Below are 22,125 nucleotides of genomic sequence, written 5' to 3' on the forward strand. Positions count from 1 at the left end.
TGTTATTTGTGTTAGGCTGTATGTTTTTAAGTGGGAGGGGAAGCTACTAAGCCAACATGTTCAGACTTTTTGCTTTTTATAAGAGAAATTGATACGTAAATATTAGTAACCACAAATAACACATTTTACCCATAATCAATACCCAGATCAAGAAACAGAACACGATCAGCCCAGAGGAGTCCTTTTAGGTCCATCCCTGAAGCCAACCACCCTGCCAACTACCATCCAAACTTCCATCACCATGCATTAGACTTGCTGCTTTTTAATACATATGAGTGAAATCATATAGCACATACTCTTTTTGTTGTTTCCTTTGTGTGCATGTAATTGTATTTCATTTGTTTCCATGGCTACAGAATATCTCACTGAAAGAACAGAGCACACTTTATATATTCATTCTACTGTTGGTAGCCGTTTGTGCTGTTTCTACTTCTAGGCTAAGAATAGTATTGCTATGAATATTCTTCCAGTAAATATACCTTGGTATTTCTGGCGAATATATGTGTAGGAGTATAACTTCATAGTGAAAATATACATGTATGTTCAGTTTAGTAGAAGGATCTTGTTTACCAAAGTGTATGTTTACATTCCCACTCAGTTGTTATATCCTCCTCATCTTGTGGTGGTTTTTGTTTCTTTGTTTGTTTGTTTGTTTTGTTTTTACTATTTTAGCTATTCTGGTGGGTGTATACTGGCAGCAAATTTTCATTGTAATTTGCCTTCCTTCATGATTAATTAAGTTGAGCCACTTTTCATGTTTATTGGCCATTTGAATGCACTCTTTGTAAAGTGCATTCAAATCTTCTGCTCATTTATCTCTCTTTTTCTTACTGTTCTGTAGGAGTTCTCAACATGTTCTGTATGAGTCCTTGGTTAGACATATGCATTGCAATTGTCTTCTCTTTGTCTAGTACTGGATTTTTGACTCCTTTGTGTTTTGTTTTGTTTGGCACACAAAACAAAATTTGATTATCAAATTTAACTATGTTAGAGTTTTTGTTTCTAAAGCTGTCTTGACCAAAGTAATGAAGATCATCTATTTTTTTTTCTAAAAACATTATTGTATTATTTTTCACATTTAGACCTGCAATCTCTATGAAATTGATTTTTGTGTGTGGTGGGTGGTTAGAATCAAAATATGTTTCTTTTCTGCATATGGAGAGTCACTTAACCCAGCATAATTCATTAGGATGGCCACCATTTCACCACAATACTGCGTTGTCATCTTTGTCATTTATGTTTGGGCCTGTTTCTGGATGGTGTTCAGGCTTTTGCTTACACCACACTATACTAATACCTGCAGCTTGATATTTGGCAATGTATTCCCTGCAGCTTAATTTTGCTATTTTCAGATTGCCTTGGCTATGGTTGGTCATTTGCATTTGCATATACACTTTAAATCCATACTTAATGTCCAACAAAATCTCCTGCTGGATAGTGATTAGAACTGCACTGAATTTACCACTCAATCGGGGCAGAAATTAGCCTTCGAAGCTATCAATGCAGAATACTCCTTCATTTATTTTAGTCTTTAACATCTCTCAATTTGTGCTAGAGTTTTCAGATTTCCAGTACTTAATGTTTTAGGCAGTCATGTTTCCAATTTCAGAGCAATTTAACATAGTATTTAAAGTGTACATATTTAAAGTACACAATTTAATAAAATACGATAAATATACTTGTGTAATCATCATTACAATAAAGACAGTGAACATGTCCATTATCTGCAGGGAGCACTGCCCTTCACTGTCTGATAGCCAGTAGCTTGGAAATGATTGTCTCCTATATTTTGTCTGGTTTCTTACTCCAGGTTTTCAGGCAGGAGTGTAAATTTGGTTTTTATTAATCTATCCTGGGTGGATACATATGTCCTGGTATCACTTTTTTATTTCATTTCCTCTTTGTCATTTATATATATATATAATCACAATTTTATTTTTTCTATAGCGAGTTTGCTAAATTCACTTATTTCTAATAACATCTCCATAGATTGTTTTCTATGCACAATGATATCACCTGCAAATCATGAGTTGTGCTTCAATCTTTCCAGTTTTTAAGCCCTCAATTTCTTTTTCTTGCTCTACTGACCTCGTTAGAACCTTTAGTCCAATGCTGAATGGAAGTGGTGATGACATGCACTCTTTTTTTTTTTGAGAAGGAGTCTCGCCCTGTGCCCGCCACCACGCCCAGCTAACTTTTTGTATTTTTAGTAGAGACGGGGTTTCACCGTGTTCGCCAGAATGGTCTCAATCTCCTGACCTCGTGATCTGCCCTCCTCGGCCTCCCAAAGTCCTGGGATTACAGGCGTGAGCCACCGTGCCTGGCCGATATGCACTCTTTTCTCATTTTATCAGAAACAGATTTCAATATTTACCTATAGAATATATTAGTTATAGATTGTCTTTGTTTTGTTATTGATGATGTTTCTCTTCAATTATTCTTAGTCTTTTAAAACTCATGAATGGGTATAAAACTTTATCAAATGTTTTCTGCATCTATTGAGATAATCATACAGCATCACTCTTCCTATTAATGTGGTACATTATGTCACTTTATTTAACTTTTTAATCTTTAGAAGTGATTTCAAACTTACAGAAAAAAGTTATGAGCACAGAACAGAAAGCTCCCGTATCCCCTCATTCAAAGTCCCCCACTGTGCGTGCGTTTCCTCCATCTCTGTCCCTCGTGCACTTAGTCCCACTCTACGTGTGCACAAATGCACACACAACTGCCTTCAGGCTTTTCCCAGAGCATCTGAAAATAAGCAGCAGACAAGAGGCTCCATTACCCCTACATGCTCTGATATCTATTTTTCTCAAACAATGGCACTAACCTATAGAATCACACAACAATCCTCCAAGTCAGAAGAAAAACACTAATAAACACTCCCATCCAATACACATAGCTTGATTTTTGCCACCTGTTCCAATAATGTTTATTTTTCCTTTTGTATTTATTGTTAAATGTCTTTAGTCCTCTCCAATCTAGAACAGCCACTCAGTCTTTTCCTTTTATGTCCTTGACTGATTATAAAAAATAAATGCCTTACATTCTGTAAGACAACCTTTCAAATCAGTTCATCTTGTGTTTCCTTATATGCAAATTCTGGTCATGCTTTGTTAAGAATATCAGACAAATGATGCTGGCTCTTCAGTGCATCCCATCAGCGGGTATTTGATGTTGGCCTGTCCTGCCATTGGTAAGGTAAGTTTCATTCGCTGATCATGTTGGTGCCTGCCAGGTTTCTTTACCACAAAATCATCATTTTCACTTTTGTAGCTGCTTGGTAGTTTGTGGAGAGATATCAAGAGATTATGCCAATATCCTGTTCTTTAACAAACTTTTACCCATAAGCTCTAGCCTATGTTGGCAGCTCGCTCCTGAATCGACCACTGCTATGGTGGTTGACAAATGATGTTTTTCTATTTCTATTATTCTCCTACATTTATGAGTTGGCATTCTACTCCAAAGAAAGCTTTCTCTCTCCATGTATTCATTCACTTATTTTTATAAATAAACTAGTTCAAACTTTCTCATATTTGGCCAGTGGCTCTTCTCCAAGATGACTCTCTTGTTCTTTTGACATGTCCCCATGTTTCTTTGAGAATTTTCTTACTGTTTGGTACATAAGATGACTCAAGCTAGTTCTGTATTTCACCCTGTCTCTGATGGGAGTAAGTCATCACTGCAGAGCCATGATTCTCCTTTTGGTTGATGGTATTTAGGAACCAAAATCCTGGCACCTGGTTTGGTCACTGCTACTGAAGTGTCATTGTGTTTAAATCCTGTGAGTAGGGGTCGCAAAATATGTGAGTGTGCACAATCACACATACTTAAAATAATTCTGTTTCTACATATTTAAAAGACATGAGTTCTGTTCCAATTCTACAGACCACGGTTTTCTGGCTCTCCCCATTTCTATTCCTATAACCCCAGCTCTAATTCTGTTTTTCCAGCTCTGATTCACTGGGAATAAAAGTATGCGACAAGAAGAATGAAATCAATGAGTAGACAGCCATCCCTGACACAGGATCAGGTGTACAGTTGTATTCTGGCTATGGAATTTGCCCTTTAATCCATCAGCTGCTCAACAGTGTAGCTCTACTGACAAATAAACCCTGTTTCAATGGTCTCTGACTCACCCCAAATAAAATTTACCTGCTTTAATATCAGTCCTCAACCTGCTTTTCTATGTGTTTCCACATCTCTGTGTACCATGAAAACCTTAATATATTTGTAAAACTAGCCCTACAACTTTCATTTACCATGATCTTAAATTTTTTTGGTTATGCATGCCTGCTTTTACCCCCCTGCTACACACAGTACTGTACTGTCCCGACTGCAATGCCCCAAATACACTTTCATTTTTTTAAAAAGTGAAAATTGAAGTAAAGATATTCTTACATGTGGATTCAGACTAGAATCAAGCCATCCTTTCACAAGTCTGGAATGAACTTATTTCGCGCTGGGTAAGCCCAGCTGTTTGTCCTCCATAAATTGCTCATTCTCATCCATGATCGTCTGCTGACTGTTTTCTCATTGTCAGCTTACAGCCTAACGAAGTTTTCAAGAAGCTGCCTTCCCAAATCACCACTTTCAGCTCCATTTACTAAAAATATTGAAAGGACAGTTTGCATAATTAATTATAGCACAAATATGAGCTGCACTGCTATAACAATAATCTTTGGAAAACACTGAATTTTAAAATATTTAAAGCTCTGTTTTCATTCAGCAGTTATGTTCCTGGCAGCTATCACTCTACCTATGATTTCCTCTCAGTACCCTACACAGTTATCAAATCAATAGTATGGAACAAATGCATGTCATGAAGGGAGAGGGATGAACTGTGTCAAATGCAGCCAGTAGCGTTATGTTAGGGAGATCTTTTGTGGTGGATGAAAATGTGGTGGATCTAAAATTAGGTGGTGGTGATGGCTGCACACTCTGTATATTTCCAAAAAAAATCAAAGGATTGTATATTTAAATGGGCAAATGTTGGGATATGTAAGTTGTATCAATGAACCTGTTAAAATTTTATTTGGTGTCTCCTACCCAGAATTTCTACTACCAGGTATTCATCTGAAGGAAATAAAAATACTTATTCATAAAAATGATATGTACATGCATGTTCATAATACATTTATTTTTCGATTCTCAAACTTGAAGTCACCTAGACATTTTTAGTAGGAAAATGAATAAATATTTTGTGACTATATGCACAGAGTGTAAAACTAGCCATAAATACAGAGTGAACGGCTTACCGTCAAAAAATATGAAAATAAAATGTTATTTGGAGTGAAGAAGGCAGACCTCAAAGTGTACATCATAATTTATTTTATTTTATTTTATTTTTATGGCATTGAAGAACTGACCAAACTGATGTATGTTAAGAAAAATCAAAACGGGGCTGCCTATGGGAAGGGATGGGTGATTATTAATTAAAAAATTATAACGGGGCTATTTTTGGTGATAATAAACATGATTCATATATTGATAAGAATATTGAATGCTGTAGGGGATACAAAGTTTCAAAATAATGTAAATGTATTCACTTAAGACTGACATATTTCACTGTCTTTTAATTTGATATTGTTATAAGATTACAATAAGAAAGAGGTAAAGAAGAGTGATCATCAGACAGTAATGGAAACAGGCAGTTTATTTATAAATCTTCCCCCACCATAATCCACATAACTGAACAGCCCTGGAAGTTCATTACTAGTTGGGTTCCAGGTGGAATGTTGAGGTGTTCCTTGGTGTTTGTTGTTCCTGCAGGATCCACGGTTACTGGGCAGAGCCCTGTGGTAGCTGCAGTGCTGTGGAGAGGCTGTGATCCTCTGTGGAGCCGAGCCCTGGGCTGACCCTTGGGAAGCTGGGCAAGGTGGTGGTGGACCTGCTGCCCCATGACCCCAGTCCATGACTCACCTTTCACAGCCTCTGGGGGAAAACTGGGGTGTCCACCTCTCGTTGACTTATTGGTGGTTCCCTTCTTTTTACTGAAACTTAGCAAATCTGTTAGAAGGCATATTTATATAAGACATGAAAAGCAGCTTGCAGAAACACTAGCTCTTTGGATTGAGAAGAAATACTAAGTAGTTGACAAATTTCGTGCTGCTAAAAACTAGTATGTAGAGATTGAGGCATCATTACAGAATACCCAGCAAGAGAAAGCATCTTTAAATATACCCAGCCTTACAGAGGCTTTTAGAAAGGTGGCGAGAACCAACTTGATGTTGATGGGAATTCATTTTCATGGTTCAAGAAATGAAGAAAGGAAAATCTAAAGCTCTAAACAAGAAGAAGTGATAGAGGAGAGGCTTAAAATGCTGGAGTTCCTAGAAGAGCTCATAGGAATCACCCCATCACAAGGAGCCTTTCCAAACCTCCCAGCAGGGCAAGAGCCAAGCCCTGCTGGTCCCTACCCCAGGAGTGGACCTAGGTCTTACAGCAGCGCTACCCCTCCCCTCCACACAGGCCTCCCGAGCTGCCAGGTGCATTCACTCACCTTGACTGCATCTGAGGGTCCAGGGGAGCCCCTCCATGGGCTGGAGTTCCTTCCCCGTCACATACTGGATACAGCCGTTGGCTCCTTCATGGTCAATTCCTTCTAATCTAAAGAAGATTGCATTTCCATGGCCAAATCAAGAAATACGGGATTTTCTTTCTTTTAACAGAAAGGTTGGATCTTCTCTCATTATCGTTGAAAGAAGTATTTTACTTAGGAAAGTAATTTTTTACTCAAATTAAAACCTCATCAAACTATAGTTCTCCAGACAGTGCTTTGTCAATGTTGTTTATATGAATCACAAAAGTGAACTTTAATATCTTATCTATGTAAATGTTGTGCCATAATTTGAAGCCATATTTTGTCTAGGTATAGAGAATTTTAATCATCAAAATCAATATTCTTTTTCTAGTGTTTTATTCCCAACCATCATGAGAGTAAAAGCAACATTTTTTTTTTGCTTCAGTGTGTATTAATTGGAAATAACAAATGATGGTTTTCATTATGAGATGCAGTTAAATGGTATACTTCAGAATAAATTTGTATACTTAGTATTTATATGCTAGTATAGTAAGAATTATAGGTATTTGTTAAGAAATGATAAATCACATGGAGATGGTTTACTTTCATTACAGGAGTGCTGTGGAGAGATTTCTGGCCAAGAAGGAATTCTCTGGACATCACTGGAGGACCTCCACATTGCTGCCCCTTGTCCCTCTCTCACTCCCCAACGGACGCTTTTCAGGGCACAGATGCGGGATGTCTCAAGGGATTTCCCTCTCACTGTGTAGGCCCAGGTCTCAAAAATCAATAGTTTTAGTCACAAATGATGTCCCCTCTTTATACATAGAGCATCAACTGGGGTTATCATGGTGGAAGGGAGGCAGCCAGTGACACTTACAGCAACTGGGGCGTGGGGGCAGTTGCTGTAAGTGACAGGGAGAGCATCATGAGAAGGAGAGAAGGTAAATGCTGTCTCCTCAAATTCATACATAACACTGTGCTTGGGTTGGAGACAGTCGAATCAAGACTAGAAAGCCCATTTCCTTGTGGTGCTGACATTTTAGGGAAAAACAAATTAAATGGAAGACACTGCATATTCGGAGCTATGAGGTGTGAGGAGGAGATTAAATCGGACTGTCGGGTGCAATGGGCGTGGGAGTCTGGGGTAACCTTGGTAGGAGTGGTTGGGGGAGAGTTTCTGAGGAGGGGGCACCGGAGCAGTGTGGATGCCTGGGGGAAAGCTTTGCAGGGTGAGGGGGCAGAGGGACAGTAGACCTGAAGTGGGCATGAGTAAGGTGGGCGTGAGAAACAGCTGGGGGTCAGTGTGGCTGGAACATAGTGAATGATGCAAGAATAAACTGGGTAATGTCACCAGGCTCCACGTGAGGGAAGAATCTCTCACCATGATAAAGAGTTTAATTTCAATTAGAATAGTCAGAAGCTGTTATGTGGGGAAGAGTAAAGCAGGGAGACCTGGAGGGAGACTGTGATGGGGTTGGAGGCTGAGGATGGTGATGGCTGGACCAGGGGAAGCAATGTGGGTGGAGATGGACAGATGGGGTCAGCTTCAAGACCTGGGCTGCAGGCAGAGTCCCTGACACTCACTGATGCTGGTGGGTGCAGAGAAGAGGAGAGTCGGGACCAGGACAAGGAGTCCTGTGTAAGCATCTGCAAGAGAGGTCATGTCCTTTGCTGGAACAGGCAGAGGGGTCCTTCAGACACCAGAGCAGAAATACCAAGTGCTCAAGAGGACACAAAGTATAGAGTTTAGAGGAGTGATCACAGCTGCAGCTATAAATGAAGTTACTATAGCGGAGAAGAATTCCAAAGCCAGTGCTGATTCCATGGGGGTAAATTTAATGGTCCCACTCATGGCCAGCATCCTCCTTGGGCTCCCCAGTGTCAACGTTAGCACAGTCTCAACCTGGACCTACTGCAATCTGTTCCCAAGGGTTGGGGCTTGAGTTGTATAGATCCTCCTACTGCTCTTTTCCCCCAACTTGGACATGAACACCTCAAGGAGCCAAGGAGCCCTGTAGAGAGTTGAGGAATTTGGTCTCAATCATCCTATGGAGTCACGGTCCAGGGAAGAAGGGCTGTTCTTGCCCATGGTTCCGGAAAAATGATGCCAATCAATGCTTGACCTGGAGACACTGCCTGTGGTTAGTTTTGAACTCTAGGATGTGCCTCCGGTCCCCTGTGCCCCTCACTATCAGGTTACCTTAGGATGTTAGACATCCCACCAAGTCCTCATGCTGGAGTTGCATTCTGAGCCTCATCATCCTGTGAACCAATGAATCCATTACCTCCCACTGCCCAAGGCTGCAGTTCAGCCTTCTTCAGTCAGAACTTCAGAGCTCAGGCAAGAAATGGTATTCCTTGAAGGCTGCTTGAAAATTACCCAGAAGCTGCTTAACCCAGGTGTGAAAAAGTGATTCAAGCCGAAATACATTATTTGTATTATCTTATTCATTTCTCATTAGGGCCACCCAAGGTAGTATCTGCTATGCACCCATGTTACAGATGTAGAAACTGAGATTCACATAGGTTAAGTCACTCATTTCAGATTCACTATTCTTGGTATGAGGGTCACTATTCACAGACCTCTCTCCAACGAGGACAATAGGTATTGATTTGAACCCCATGTGTCCCACGGGAGGCAGTGGAGTGGGAGCAGAGAAAGTGTTCTCAGCTCTACTGAAGAAGCAGCTAGCCATAAAACCATCTGTGCTGGTGAGGGAATGGGAGGACCTGAAAATGGCGTCCATAATGGGAGTGCGTTCATGGCGTCCTTCCTGGCAGGTGGAGAGCAAGCTGATTTTCTTCTCATTCTTTTAAGTTGGGTGTGAGGGCTTGCTCTTTCACCCTTCTATGTAGAGCCAGGAAGTGACTATAACAGACTTGATTGTGGGTATCTTGCTCAGCCCAGCCTTCACTCTATACACACGGATATCCATATGCATGTATATATGCATGTGCATACACATACTATACACACATATACACATACGTATCTGTATCTATGCATTGAGATATATATTTATACATTATATGGATATAAATTTCTATATATATCTATAGCTGTATAAATTTATCTCCTCAATAGATCTAATATCTTCTCTAATCATTTTGAAGACATTAATACATTTTTTATACTGCCCTGATTTCATCTCTTTTTTCCATCCCCTTGGCCTCTTTCTTCAAGGTGTATGTTTTGTTCTCCACCTTTCCTGCTGCAGGACGTCTTCCAGCATCAAGGGGTCCTCAACCATCCCCACACTCAGGACTAAGGAGAAGGCAGCTGGGGGAGCTCTGTGCACCTGGGGGAGCTCTGTGCACCTGGGTGAGGCCTGTGCCTTCAGTGCTTCTCTCTGGGTTAATTAGGTGAGGACACATATGGATTTGGAGGGTTGTGACTTGAGTAGCTCCAGATCCCTCTGAAAGCATCCGTAAGGCTCCTGCCCAGCAGAAGGGAGCATGGCTGCCAGGATTCTGGAAGCTGAGCAGGGAAGGGGAGATGGTTCAGTTTACAGACTTCAGTTAAGGCTTTTGTTTTTCGCAGGTGCCTTATTCCAATACCTCACCTGTGTCCTCAGCACAATTTTTATGAGAATCAACCATTTTGTTGTGTTTGTAAAATCATGCCGTGCTTGAATCCTGAGTGTGCCAATTTAATCCATGATCTATTTAAAGCATAATACGTTTGCCTATTCTCCTATCAATGGGTATTTAAGTTTTCTCCAATATTGTCGCTAATAAAAATAAAACTGCTATTGACATTTGTTACATATTTTTATGGTGACATGTTCTCCTTGTGTGAAGTAACTAGGATAATCGTTGGTTCTCACAGAATTTGTGTGATTAAGTTTTTAGGAAATTGCCAAGGTTTTTCCCAAAGTGTTTATACCACTATAACCTCCCATCGTCAATCCCATAAGAGTTCTGACTGATTCCTTTTAGCACTCACACTTATTTTTTTCTTAGCTATTCTGGGGGATCTTACTGTAATTTGCTATAAAATTCTGGACCTGGTAGGACTTCAGTATATGTTTCATAATTCAGTGTGGTCCAGAGCCACCCCATGGGTGTGAATAAGGTGATTTTGAATGATGATCCCCTCCTAATGACACATTTATTACAACAATTTTTTTTTTTAGATGGAGTCTCGCTCTGTCATCCAGGCTGGAGTGCAGTGGCACAATCTCTGCTCACTGCAAGCCCCGCCTCCCGGCTTCACACCATTCTCCTGCCTCAGCAGGAGGTCCTGAGTAGCTGGGACTACAGGCGCCCACCACCACACCTGGCTGGTTTTTTTATATTTTTAGTAAAGACAGGATTTCACCATGTTAGCCAATATGGTCTCGATCTCTTGACCTCGTGATCCACCCGCCTTGGCCTCCCAAAGTGCTGGGATTACAGGCGTGAGCCACTGTGCCTGGCCTATTACCATGATTTTTAAACTTTGTGAGTCAAATTTCCCTTAAGGATCATAGAGATGTTATGGACCGTTTTCCTAATTATGTACATGTTGAAACATAAAAATACATTTCATCAAGTGCTTTATAGACACCTTTGATCCCATACCTCACACTATCCATCAATGAATCTCAGCATTCCTTATTTATTTATTAACTTTTATTTTAAGCTCAGGGGTACATGTGCAGGTTGGTTATATAGGTAAAAGTGTTATTAGAGGTTTGCTGTACAGGTTATTTTGTCACACAGGTATTAAGCCTACTGCCCATTAGCTATTTTTTCCTATCTTTTCCCTCCTCCCACTCTCCACACTCTAATAGACCCCAGTGTGTGTTTTGCCCATCTTTGTGTCCATGTGTTCCCATCATTTATCTCCCACTTATAAGTGAGAACTTGTGGTATTTGGATTTCTGTTTCTGCATTAGTTCGCTTACGATAATGGCCTCCAGCTCTCTCCATGTTCCTGCAAAGGACATGATCGCATTCATTTTTGTGGCTGCATAGTATTCCATAGTGTATATTTACCACATTTTCTTTATTTATTCTACCTCTGATGGGCATTTTGGTTGATTCCATTTCTTTGCTATTGTGAATAGTGCTGCAGTGAACATATTGGTGAGGTTGCAGAGAAAAAAAAACCCACTTATACCCTGTTGGTGGGAGTGTAATTAGTTCAACCATTGTGGAAAACACTATGGCAATTCCTCAAAGACCTAAAAGCAGAACTACCATTTGAGCCAGCAATCCCATTACTGGGTATATACCCAGAGCAACATAAAGCTTTCTTCCAATCAATGCTCTGGACCACAAAAAAAAACCCACTGAAGAGCAGAGGGGTAGCATTCATCAGGCATCTCCTGTCTGCTCCCCAGCCAGCCCCCAGCCCAGTTTAACTTATAAGATAGACATTCTTTCAGGCAGCTTTCTTTATCCCAGAGTAAAGAGAAGAAATGTAGAGAGAAGAGTGATGATGTGCATCTTGAAGAGCAAATTCTGTGTGGTTATTCGAACTAAAATACATACAGTTTGTGCTTCTAAGGTGTCCTGAAAATGGAGTCTTCCCCAGGTCTGCAATATTCTATTTCTCTTATTCAGCCATTTATCTGTTCTAAGCAACCAAAAAAAAATCCCTTTAGCATGAAATAATAAAATGTCCACGAAGGACCGGCACATTTCCGATCTTAGGATTCTATGAAATTTTACTGCCTATTCCTAGCCCACCAGGACTGACATCCTTGTTTCTCTTTTAAGATTAAATCAAATTTCAATTATTTTGAAAGCATGAAAGCCTTATTAAGTGACATTTCAAAATAAAAACTTACTCACATATTAAGGGTTTATTTATCTAAGTTTCCTCTCATCCTTATCACATACTTATATTTTGATATTTAAACAGTTGAGACTTTTTTTGTTCTATAATTTTTAGCTTCACTCAATCTCATTTTCTGGTGGACCTGATAGTGCCCTTGCCCACAGCCAAACAAAGAAGGGAAAAAGCCTTGGCCCTATACATACTGGGTGTGGCTTGGGCATTTTGGATCCCAACATTTCATTGGACGAGTGGAAAAATGAGGCCAGTTGAGAGAGAGAGAGGGACTATCCCAGGGAACACAAGGTGGGCAGAGTCCAAAAGATAATAAAGGGCTCCAGCTTCCTGACAGGGCTGACCCATTCCCATGGGATGTGATTTGGGGATGAGACCCCTAGGATCCTGGGGGACCCCCATTCACCCCTTCCCTTGAGGGGACATTTCCTCTTGGCATTACCAGTCATACACAGGCACACACACACACAAACACACACACAGTAATTTTCCAGATGGAGGGTCCAAGAAGGAGCTGATACTATGGAGGTGACAGAGGGAAAGAAGAAAGAAGGTGGAACCCTCTTTTCATGGGGAAGGTGCATTCAGTCTTCTAGCAACATGCCCAGGGCCCACAGCATGGGGAAGGGAGCGATGCCAGGCTGGTGGCACAAAGTCCCCAAGGTTCCCAGGGATCTGCCTTGGCCAGTGACATCCTCAGGACAGCCTCAAAAGGACAGGGCCTATGGACATGGGTCCGCAGCTGTAGTTCCTGTATCTGGAACTAGGATGCCATCCTGTTTCTTGTGTGGAGGGGCCCACAGGAAAGAAAGCCTCAGATTCCTCCTGTATAAGCTGGGGTACTTGGACTGAGTAACCCCATGGTTCCACAGGCTCAGAGAAGTGCCTGCTGGACTTGGCTCTTTATCAATGACCCACTGTGCTCTGAGGTCCTTGGAAAGTTATTTCTATTCCCTGGAGGTCCTTCACAGCAGAGAGTGGCCTAGGAGCTGGGAGGACTGAAGATCTGGGGAAGTGCAGAGCACGGGTGAGCACTGGACCACTCGCCTGAGTTCCAGGGGCAGGACCATCTTTTTTTGTGGGCTTGAGGACCTCTTTTAAATTGGGGCCTGAGTCGTTGACCTGGCTGTGGTGGGGAGGCCTTGTGAGTGAACTGGACACCCCAGGACAGTGGAGTCAAAGAGGGAGACAAGGAAGGCTCTCAAGGTCTCTCACACCACCTGGACGGAGCCTGCAGGTCTCACCCCTTTGCCCCCCTGGAGCCCATCAAAGCCACTGCCTTGAGGACACCCAGATGAAGATGGGTGTTTCATTTCCTGGTTTTCCTACTTGGAGCTCCAGTACTTGCTTTGACCACAAGGGGCAGACTGTGCCCACTGTGCTGGGCAGGACGAAATGGACCAGGGCAGAGCTACCCAGAGGTCATTCTGGTGCTCCCCTGCCTCTGAGCCAACAAGCACTTCCCTTTACTAGCATTCCTCTCCATGTTTGTGCTGCTTAGAGGCAAAACGGGGACTCTGAGACCATCTCATTTATTCATTCAGCAAGTGGGCTTCTAGCACTCACCCTTGCTGGGGCTGTGTTCATCACGGGTGTAGAGCTGAAAGCAACTAACATAATCCCTGCTCTGTGGGAGCTCACAGGCTGAGGATGATGAACAAATGCATGAAAGCAAATACACATGAGAGAGCAGAGCAAGTGCCACAGTAAAATAAAGCAGGTGCTGTGATGGAGACCTGGGGCCACTAGGAGTGCAGGTCTGAAGGGCTTTTATGAGGTACCATTTGTGCTATGACCAGAAGAACAAGAGGAGCCAGTTCTGCACACATCTGGGAACAGCGTGGGGGGGCGGGGCAGGGAAGGACATATTCCCCAAAGATTTAGAGGCAGAAGTGAATCTGTTCAGAGATGAGGTGAGAGATGCAGCCAGTGTGGCTTGAGGGAGGAGGAGAGGAGAGGGGAGGGGAGGGGAGGGGAGGGGAGGGGAGGGGAGGGGAGGGGAGAGGAGAGGAGAGGAAGAAGGAGGGCCAGACCCTGGAGCCTGGAAGACTGGTTATCTATCACTGTGAGACGATATTACCACACTATTTATTTTATTTTATTTATTTATTTATTAATTTTTGAGATGGGGCTTCACTCTTGCTGCCCAGGCTGGAGTGCAATGGGCGATCTCAGCATACCACAACTCCCACTTCCCGGGTTCAAGCGATTCTCATGCCTCAGCCTCCCGAGTAGCTGGGATTACAGGCATGTGCCACCACACCCGGATAATTTTTTTTGTATGTTCAGTAGAGATAGGGTTTCTACATGTTGGTCAGGCTGGTCTCAAACTTCCAACCTCACGTGATCTGCCTGCCTCAGCCTCCCAAAGTGCTGGGATTACCCGTGTGAGCCACTGCGCCCAGCCGTATTATCACACTATTATCTCACATATTTTGTGACACAGGATCCAGGCATGGCTCAGCTAGGTGACTCTACCTCAATATCTTTCAGGAGGCTGGGGCTGTGTGGTCTCAACTGAGGCTCAACTGGGGCAGGATTTACTTCTGAAGTCATTGGATAATTATTGACTTGATCATGGAAGTGACATTGAATCACTTTTGCCATGTTCTATGGGTTAGAAGCCAGTCAGTAAGTTCAATTCATCCTTAGGGGGAGGGGACTACACAAGGACATGTATGCAAGGAGTCAGAGAGCTCTGAGAGCCACCGTGGGGGTTTCCCACAACATGGGTCAAGATGAGGCACTTAGGTCTGGTTCTAAATATAATGGGAAGACACTAAAAGGTTTTATGCCAGAAGAGGACAGTATCTGATATTTATTTTATTTCAACTATCCCATTCTGCAGACTAAGAAATTAGGCCAAGGGATCCAATTCATGATCTTTCCAAGATCATGAATTGGAACCCAGGCCCGTTTTGAGTGGTATTCCATGACACAGTTTTGTAATTCTCTCATCTTTAAGTTTGTGCGTTGGGTACATGTGATACCAGCCCCTGTGTATAGAGATATTATGGGTATTTGTAGGTACATACATCTGGTGGCAAGCCTGGAGAGTAGATGCTAGAGTGAGATGGGGATACCGGGGAGGCCCTGACACCCTGAGAGGCAAGTGACTTTTCCAGAGTCACAGAACTGGTAAGAAGAGAAAGTGAGGGGTCTAAACTCAAATTTTTATTCACAAACCTGGGCCTTGCCTGTACCCAGACCTCCCCCAAGGAGCTGTGGGGTGGGCTGTGTTGTGTATCTGTATACAGTAATAATGGCATGAGGGTGGAGGGTGGTCAGTCAGCAGCCCAGAGGGGCCCTTGGAGAGGTCTTATCCAAGGAGAAATCTCAGAAACATGCAACCCAGGAAGTTACCTCATTTCCTTATAAATAGACCCCAACAGAATTTAGAACCTGGTATCCAGGTGCCACATTGTGGAGACAGCTCCTACCCAGCTCACTTGGCTGGAGACCCTTGAGAGAGCCAAATGTTCTCCTGCAGTATTTTATCTTCCCAAGGTCCTGGCCTAAGGAAACCCCAGAGTGAGATCTTTTAGACATTGCAGATGTTGGCTCAGCCCTCACCTCAACACTTCTGACCATTTTTCAAGAAGGATCCATGAGGGGTGGACACACCATGGACAGGAGTAAGTTGTGGGGGTGACAGAAGCCTGGTGGGCTCATCATATTCCCATCCCAGGTCATGGCTGGCAGGGTGGGCAGGGGAGTGCTGGGTGGTGTCCATCTTCCTCAGTTCATCCTGAGCTCTTGAGCTGTCCTCTCACTTTATCCCTGGCTGGAGGTCTGTGCAGACACAGGTCTGTGCTTAATCTGGGGGAGAGGGAGAACTCCTGGGAAGAAGCAGCAGCAACAATGGCCAGGCAGGGCCCTGAGGCCTCCAGGATAAGCTTCTGGTCATTGTCTTCACAGAGCTCCACACAAGAGAGTGGTAAGGAGCTGGTTGATGGAGCCACCTCCCCTCCATCTCTCCAGGTGAGGGGCAGGTGAGCCATGCTGTCTGCAAGGCTGGTGCTGATTGGCTCGAGGTGAGTGGGGGTGCAGGGACGTCTCCACAACCAGGACCCAGAGAAGGCCAGGAATGAGCTCCTGCCCAGACACCACCCTGGTGACTCCCAGGGCTCCACCCCATGGCTTTCCCTCATTTGCAAGGAACCTGGGCCTCCTCTGTTCCTCTGCCCATAATGTCCAACCCCAGCTTTGGCCACCTGCAAAATTACCTTTCACATATTTGTAGGAATATCTCAGAAAATTCTTCACACGGTATGCTGTTTCCACCTCACTTTACAGCCATGAGTGCTTTTGCATTTTGCTGGGGTTCTTCTTGTTCTAACCATTCCTCCATTGTCCCTTCCAGTGTTAAAATGAATTGTATCTGAACCTGGGTGAGATCTGCAGGTGGAGACCCTCAGGACAGGGAAGCTGGAGGAGCCCCTGGTGCCTGCCTTCCAAAGCAGCAGCGCCGTCTACATCCTCATTGTCCCATGCACCTACTGAGAGTTTACCCCTACCCAGCAGGTCCTGGACCTGCTGCTCAAGAGGTGAGTGCTCCACCCCTCCACAGCACAGTGGGGACTCAGCCACCTATGAGCAGTGTCTTGGGAAAATCCCTTCACCTCTGTAGGCCTCAGTGGGGCCTCCTCCTCACCAGGGAGTCTGTGTGATTCTCATGAAGATACAGCCTACATCCATTGTGCTTATGTAGGGCTGCAGTTTCTCCTAAAAAAGGTATTAGTTCTTTAGAGAGGGAGGTTTTCTAATGGGTGCCTAGGATTATGTTGTCACTGTAATAATAATGAACACATAAACTGGAGAAATCATATTGATACTCATTGTCACCTGCTTTCCCTCCTCACCTGTCATCAGATCTAATTCCCAGCCAAGGACTAAGGACCTAGAGAGGTGGTGGAAAGACCTTCGTTTACTCAGATATATGCCTTCCCAGCACAGCTTCTCATGGGAGCCTGGGAGTCCCTGGTCAATCTGCACCACAAGTGGACACAAGAGGAACCACTTGAGTCAGTTTAAAGACCCCACAAGCACACACTGTGTATAAATCTGAATGCAGAGGGTTCGATGGAGAAGCCAGCCGACTGGAGGTTGATGGTTTACACAGGCAGAGCAGCATCACTCAACCCCTATGTAAGTACAGAAATGGCTGAAGGATCCTGGCTAACATGGTGAAACCCCGTCTCTGTTAAAAATACAAAAAATTAGCCGGGCGTGGTGGTGGGCACCTGTAGTCTCAGCTACTCGGGAGGCTGAGGCAGGAGAATGGTGTGAACCGAGGAGGCGGAGCTTGCAGTGAGCCGAGATCGCGCCACTGCACTCTACCTAGCCTGGGCGAGAGTGAGACTCCGTCTCAAAAAAAAAAAAAGAAAAAGAAAAAGAAAGAAATGGCTGAAGGAAAACAAAATAGAGGTTCAAATATTAACACGTCTTGCCTGACAAATGGCGAGCTGTCCTGGCGCCTTCCTCTGAGTCCTCTTCCCTGCAGGTCCGAGTGGAGGGAGCTGAGCTCAGGGGAAGGGGACTCGCCCGGAGACCTGGGGAGAAGCGGGCAGGGCTCTCCTCTCCCTCTCTCTTTTATATGAAAATTAAGGTTGTTTTTCTCCCTCCTCCAAGTGAAATTTATCTTTCAAAACTTAAATCCATTTAAGCCCAATGTTTAATATAAGAACCCTTAAAAGTTGGAGAAACTGGTATTATTTTAAGGAAAATTTTAAAAATGCCTTTGGAAATTGTCTTTGAGAAATATCTGCAATACACACAGTTGGGATCTGGTCTCACCAAAATCTAGCCAGCAAGAATTTCAGAATTTTCACAGAAATAGCAATGGAGATAGTAACTCTTACATTTTACATTAAAATATACTACACTAAAGGCATAAAGGAGGCAATGGGAAATTGGAAAATCCATTTTTGTTATTTTTTAAATGTTCATATAAATAATCTTTATCTCTATCAGATGTTCCTGGAAATCATTTAAATTATTATATAAAAGCAAAATCTATCTATCTCCTAAGGTATATACATTTTGTAAGTCTCATTCTCCACACTTCACGTAATATATTCTCCACAATTCACACAATATATTCAGAATTTAAAAAAAAAAAAAAAACCTTAGATGTAACATTACAGAAACATATGCCAAGTTAGAGAGACCTCAGCCCTCCCTTGCTGCCTACGCCATTCTCCCCTCTGAAGCCCTGCTACTCCCCAGGCCTCCCTTCTCAGTCACTGCCCAGGGAGCCCCTGAGCCTGGGCTGGGGGAGGTGACTGCCCCTGTCCAGTGACACCTTGTGTCCCTCTGTCCCAAATCCCATCCCACAGGCTGGGCCTGCCAGGGCGTGTTTATTTTTCTGATGTTGTGCCCTCCCTGGGCAGGGCAAGACGATTTCATCCCTGAGACTGTTGAGGTGTGAGGGATAAAAGAGAGACAAAGGAAGAACCAGGGAAACTGAGGGAGTTAGGGAGAGCTGGGGAGAGCCAGATAAGGTGAAATAGAGGATAGGGGTGGTATGGGCAGGATGGAAATGGAAAGACACAGAGAGTGAGAGAGAGTGGCCTTGGGAAGAAGCAGAGGAGAAATCCAAACAGACAAAAGGGGGTCAGCAGAGGACGGAGAAGGCCGGATGGAGCAGGGAGTACAGCATTGACCACTCATCCATTGGTTGCTGCTTTAATTTCCTGGTTATGTTCTCCTTTAAATGTATCGTGTCAGATTCACCTGAAGTTTCACTGTTTTTTCCATCTTTTTTATGTTTTGAAAATCTTTTGTGTTTAGTAAATAATTTTACACTATTTCAATATGCACTTGGTAAGGATATTGATTTGTTTTGTATTAACAGTTAACAAGCAGTGTAGCTAATTAATTGGTCTAACAGCAGCTTCTTTTCCTCCTCAGGTGATCTCAGGCTGTGAGCTGAAGTCTACAGCCAGGTCTATGTTCTCTTCAAGTTCCCTTTGTCCTCTCCCGCAGAAGTTGAAGGATGGGCTGGATGAACACGGAACTTTCTTCCAACACAGACCGTCTGTTCACGATGAATGGATTGTCCAGAGTTATTTCCATAGTTAACCCCCTCTCATATTTTTCAGTGCCAACTATTAGGCCTTCTCAGTTTCATGATTTGGGGAATTCAATGTTATTTCTCAAAATAATAAATTAAATGCTTGAGATCAATGTGATTAAAACCACAATAGAGAAGTCTGTCCTGCCAAGGAGGGTGGAATGTGGCCTGGAACCTTTAGCGGGCATGGGTGCCTCTCTCCTGGGCTCTCCTCATCACCTCCCTGCCTGCCCCAGCACACACAGAGTCACAGGAAGCTGGAATGGCAGAGCCCAGGCCTCAATCTCAGCACAGAGCAGAGGCAGCTCTGTACTGAGGAGGGGCGACTGGCTCTGGGAGGGGAGCCTGGAGAAGGAGGCAGAACACAGTTTGGGGGTTAAGGCTCAGGAATGGAAGGGAGACGGAAGCTCAGGACCAGAAAGGAAAAAAAAAACCTCTGCCCACCCTACGCTGGTGACACTGTGCTCAGCAGGGACCAGCAGGGACTGCAGGGTTTGTGACTTGAAGGGGAGGCTCACTCCAGCCACAGTGGCTGGCACCTAATGTGTGGGCTTCACTCAGATGGAGGGTGTTTCGAGGACCGGAGTAGAAATCACTTGTCTGTTGGTCTCCATGTGGGAGTTCCTTGTTCCCGAATTCCTCTGTTCCGCAGAACCTTTTTTTCCCACGTGTTAGTTCCTTCTTCATTGTGGGGTTGTGGCACAAGAAGGATGTACTTGAAGCTCTAAAAGGCAGATGACCAATACTGTGGAGTAACTTCTGAAGACTGACCTTACCTAAGAAAGAAGCCTGAAAGAGGAAGAGAGAAAGAGAGGCTGGCCCTGGCACTTTTCCAGGTGAAAGTTGGTCTGGGTTGGTCTGCCTCCTCCATGCAGTGGTGTGTTTGGGTCTCTGTTAACCTCTGACTCTGCACTTGCCTGCCTGAGATGAGTTTGCTGGCACTAACTGAGGGCCTTACCTCAGTCCCCTCCCATCTCTATCTGATATCCACTGAAGTGGGATTTGTGAAGAGGCTCAAATAGGGAATCACCTCGGACGGGGCTGCACCTCAGACCTTCGTTCCAGGAGGCAGGAATGGGGTCCTCTGGGATCAGTGGAGTTGGGCTGCAGGGATGGTTTAGGGGCCACATGTAGATGCACTTTCTGATTTTGTGGATCTGAATTAAAGAGTCTGTACACATAAGTGGTGCATTAATGCGGAGAAATAGCTGGAAAACCCTGGACAAAGAATCAGGGGAAGATTGCACTTCTACAGCTAAATCAAGTGAGTCAGCGTGGTTCTGGCCTCCAAGTAGAATCCATTTGGAATTGAATGAAAAATTCTGAAACATACTCACTGGTATGAAAGAAAGGTTTCACTTCTACCAGATGATAAATGATGTTTTATTCCACCAGTGTTTTTTAAAAAATAATATCAACCTAAACACATAACAGGAGGATGTTGTTAAAATTATTGAGAATAAGTACATCCTGTGGAAGTTTTGTTGTTCGTGGAGTGGCTACCACACAGCAGTTGTTTGAATTAAAAATATTTAATAATTCAGCTGAGATTTTGGGGACAAAAAACATTTGTTTTTCTTTTTATACCCCGTTTTCAGGGCTCTGTCCAGCAGCCTATTTCCTCTGCTTTCTCTGAGGACCCTCATTCTCTCTGGTTGTCGTCAGTGTCACGGTGGTGTTAGCCAGCGTGTGTCCATGTGGCCAGGCTACTGTATTGCTCCAATCCTTTCTGGTTAATCAGGCACCTGTTCTGATTGGTCAGTGCCCACCGTTTGTCCATACTAGTTGTTGATATCTTGAATATTATCTTTGCACCATACCTGCATTGCTCTCCATGTATCCTTGAGTCCGTATCCTTGAATGTAATATACCAAGTATCTTAACTGGCCTGACTCTCGGGAAACTTGAACCCAGTATATCCCAAACAACTCAGGAGCAGCAATTGCTCCTCTGCCTGCATTTCTAGCCTGATTACCTGTACCCTCATCTTTTCAGCCACGTGCACCACAACCCCGGATATAATCCTAGCTCCATTCATCTGCCTTTCCCCCATCAGCTGGTCACTAGCACAGCCCATCCTGCCCTTAGCCATCTCTGGGTGCCTCCCCTCCTTTGCATCACAACCTCCACTGCTGACTTCAGGCCCAATCATCTTCCTGATCAACCACAAGGCAAATACCTCCTAGATGGATCCTCTTTCCACATTCTCCCCAATACATCACTGATGTATTTCTAGATTTTTCTTTTTAAGCAAAATTTTAAAGCAAATTGTATTATGTCTGTTAAAAATTGTTGAATTGATTCATGGTATCTTCAGCATAAACTCCATGTTTTAAGCATCGACTGGCCACTGCCTCCTTCTGCAGATTAGTTTCCAGCCAGTGTCCCCTGGTTTTCCATATCCTAGCCAGTCCAAGTTATCTACCATGGGAATTTATGCCTGCACATACCTGTTAGTTCTTTTGTCTCTCCTTCCTCCTGTTCACCTGGCAAACTGTGAAACCTTCACATCCAGCTGAGGGTAGGTCTCTTCTGACCTTCTCAAGGTGACTTCTGCTTAAATACTTCATCTGCATCATGCACTTTGTCTCCATTTTTACATCTAACCTTGATTTATTATTCTTCATCTCTTCTTCTGTGGGCAACTTGATAGCAAGGGCTGTGTCTCAGCCATCTTTGTATCTTTGTTCTCTGCCCTCAATAAAACTATTCTGAATAAATAAATTATAAATATTTGCACTC

The 22,125-nt window shown here is 43.6% G+C and overlaps 2 long non-coding RNA genes across 3 annotated transcripts; both read left to right on the forward strand.

Annotated features, from left to right (window-relative positions):
- The first annotated feature begins 5,793 nt into the window (after window positions 1–5,793).
- Window positions 5,794–10,297, forward strand: LOC134760281 (uncharacterized). 2 transcript variants are annotated; one of them, XR_010137537.1, is made up of 4 exons: window positions 5,803–6,678; window positions 7,141–8,929; window positions 9,714–9,892; window positions 10,071–10,297. It is a non-coding gene; the product is annotated as an uncharacterized LOC134760281 (long non-coding RNA). The 2 variants fall into 2 exon arrangements; XR_010137536.1 differs by having other exon boundaries at window positions 5,794–6,678; window positions 7,141–7,302; window positions 9,714–10,291.
- A 5,934-nt stretch (window positions 10,298–16,231) lies between these two features.
- On the forward strand, window positions 16,232–19,496 carry LOC129051493 (uncharacterized). Its single transcript, XR_008515785.2, has 4 exons — window positions 16,232–16,342; window positions 16,672–16,855; window positions 17,181–17,456; window positions 19,221–19,496. It is a non-coding gene; the product is annotated as an uncharacterized LOC129051493 (long non-coding RNA).
- Window positions 19,497–22,125: the final 2,629 nt, after the last annotated feature.

The sequence above is a fragment of the Pongo abelii genome, chromosome 17 (assembly GCF_028885655.2).
Source record: "Pongo abelii isolate AG06213 chromosome 17, NHGRI_mPonAbe1-v2.0_pri, whole genome shotgun sequence".
Taxonomy (NCBI): domain Eukaryota; kingdom Metazoa; phylum Chordata; class Mammalia; order Primates; family Hominidae; genus Pongo; species Pongo abelii.